The 2,752-nt window shown below is 34.7% G+C and overlaps 2 non-coding genes across 2 annotated transcripts; both read left to right on the top strand.

Annotated features, from left to right (window-relative positions):
- Positions 1 to 279: 279 nt before the first annotated feature.
- On the top strand, positions 280 to 386 carry LOC111725328. Its single transcript, XR_002773411.1, has one exon. It is a non-coding gene; the product is annotated as a U6 spliceosomal RNA (small nuclear RNA).
- A 1,798-nt stretch (positions 387 to 2,184) lies between these two features.
- Positions 2,185 to 2,292, top strand: LOC111725332. The gene has a single exon (XR_002773415.1). It is a non-coding gene; the product is annotated as a U6 spliceosomal RNA (small nuclear RNA).
- Positions 2,293 to 2,752: the final 460 nt, after the last annotated feature.

Consider the following 2,752-nt stretch of genomic DNA (forward strand, 5'->3'; position numbering starts at 1 on the left):
ATGTATAACAACCAAATGGAGGTTATCTCATAATACAAGATTGGTTAAGCTGTGATGCCACAGCACTGTACTGAGGGCAACATAGTGAGACCCTGTCTCAAAAAATAATAATAATAATAATGATGTATAACAACCAAATGGAGTTATCTCATAATACAAGATTGGTTTGATATATGAAAATTAGTGTAATTTACCATATCAATAACCAGAAATAGCAGGTGCAGAGAAAGTATTACATAAAATCCATCATCCATTTCTGATAAAAACTGTTAGAAAACTGTGCTCACTTTGGCAGCACATATTCTAAAACTGGAACAATGCAGAGAAGATTAGCATGGCCCCTGCGCAAGGATGACACGCAAACTCGTGAAGTGTTCCATATTTTTTTTGGTAAATATGGCATCATCTACATGGAGGATCTGATTCATGAGATCTATATACTGCTGGAAAATGCTTCGAAGAAGCATCTGTGGCCCTTCAGGTTATCGTCTCCACCAGGTGGAACGAAGAAAAAGACAACCACTTTGTGGAAGGTGGAGATGCTGATAACAGGGAAGACCAAATCAATAGGCTTATTAGAAGAATGAACCTGCCCTGATATTTTTGTAATCTGGTCACTTAATAAACAGTAAGGTATCTGCCCTGATTATTTTTGTAATCTGGTCACTTAATAAACAGTGACTGCTTTTGAATTGAAAAAAAAAGTGACTAAGAATAGAGCAGAACTTTATTTATTTACTTGATAAAAGGGCATCCATAAAAATTTGAAGCTAACATCATACTTAAAGATGAAAGACTGAATGCTGTCTTAACTTTGAGACCAAGACGAGAATCTTCTGCCTGGTCTATTTAACAATGTATGGCAAGTTCTAATCAGTGTAATTTAAAACAAGAAAAAGAAAAAGAAACCAAAGGGATCCACAATGGAAAGGAAGAAGTAAAATTGTCTTTGATTGCAGATGAAATAATCATCTATGTAGAAAATCCTGAGGAATTTACAGAAAGCCCTACTAAAACTAGTATGACTTCAGCCTGATTACAAAATTCAAGGTTAGTACAAAGAAATTTATTATATTGTATTTTACAAATGTTAGTCAACTGATGACTAAATAAACTGAATGTTGTATATCCATACAATGTAACATTTCTTGGCAATGAAATAGAATGAAGCAGTGATACATGCTAAAGCATGGATGAACCTTGAAATCATTATTGTAAGTTAAAGAAGTCAGACACAAAAGGCCATGTATTGTATGACACTTATGTGAAAGTCCAGAATCAGCAAATTCAGAGACAGAAAGTAGATTTACGGTGACCAGGGGCTAGGAATAAGAAAATAGGAAGTGATTGCTAATAAACAGGGGAATTTCTTTTTGGAATAAAAATGTTTAGGAATTAATGTTGGGAATACAACCAAGTGAAAATATTACAAACCACTGAATTATATACACGAAAAGGAAAGATTTTATGGTATATGAATTATATTTCAATTTTTAAAAAAACAGTGATGGGGCAGATGATGGAGGTAAGGGATCAAAACTACCTGTTGGATACAACATATATTGTTTAGGTGAAGAGTACACTAAAAGTCTGGACTACACCACCATACAATTCACCCATGTAACACAAAACCTCTTGTATTTTCTAAATCTGTTGAAATTTTAAAAAGTAAAACAAAAAAACCCAGTGACAAAAAGACACTGTACCATACAGACTGACTGAAAATATTCACAAAACATACACATAACAATGTATTTATAATTAGTGTCTGTCTCCCCACATATTCTTTAATATAGTTTATTACCAAACTACTGGGCAATCTGAGATGTCAATAGACATATAATAATGCTTACAATGTAGTAATGAGAAGACAAACAGCCCAGTTAAAATCAGGCTAAAGACTTGAACAGACACTTTTACAAAGATAAATAAACATTTTTTAAATGCACATAGATTTATCATCATCAAACATTACAGAAATGCAAACTAAACACAATGAAAACCACTACACACCCAGTTAGAATTACTAAAATATGGAGGAACTGTAACTCTTATACTACTGATGTCCATCAACAGCAAAATTGATAAATTGCAGTGTATCCAGACAACAGAATACTGCCCAGCTATAAAGAAATGAAATACTGATTCATACTATAACATGTATGAATCTCAAAATAATTTTGTGTGCTTGCTTTGGCAGCACATATACTAAAATTGTAATGATACAGAGAAGATTAGCATGGCCCCCTGTATAAGGATGACACGCAAATTTGTAAAGCACTCCATATTTTGAGTAATTGGTGGGACCACACTTACGGTGCATCTTACAAATGTGAAATTTACTAGGTGTAGAATATGAATGTCTTAACACAATAACTAAGAAAATGCCGTGAAGGCTCTGTTAACCAGTTTGATGAAAACATTTCAAATTGTATATAAAACCACACATTGTACCCCATGATTGCATTAATGTACACAGCTATGATTTAATAAAAAAAAATAATTTTGCTCAGTTAAGCCAGATAAGAATACATATTATGATTCTATTTAATATTCTAGAAAATGCAAAGAAATGTGCTATGAGGCTCGGCGCCTATGGCTCAACCGGCTAAGGTGCCAGCCACGTACACCTAGGGTGGCGGGTTCGAATCCCCAGCCCCGACCCGCCAAACAACAATGATGGCTGCAACCAAAAAATAGCCAGGCATTGTGGCGGGCGCCTGTGGTCCCAGCTACTTGGGAGGCGGAGGCA

Source organism: Otolemur garnettii, unplaced genomic scaffold (genome assembly GCF_000181295.1).
Source record: "Otolemur garnettii isolate 467f Iridium unplaced genomic scaffold, OtoGar3 scaffold00037, whole genome shotgun sequence".
Taxonomy (NCBI): Eukaryota; Metazoa; Chordata; class Mammalia; order Primates; family Galagidae; genus Otolemur; species Otolemur garnettii.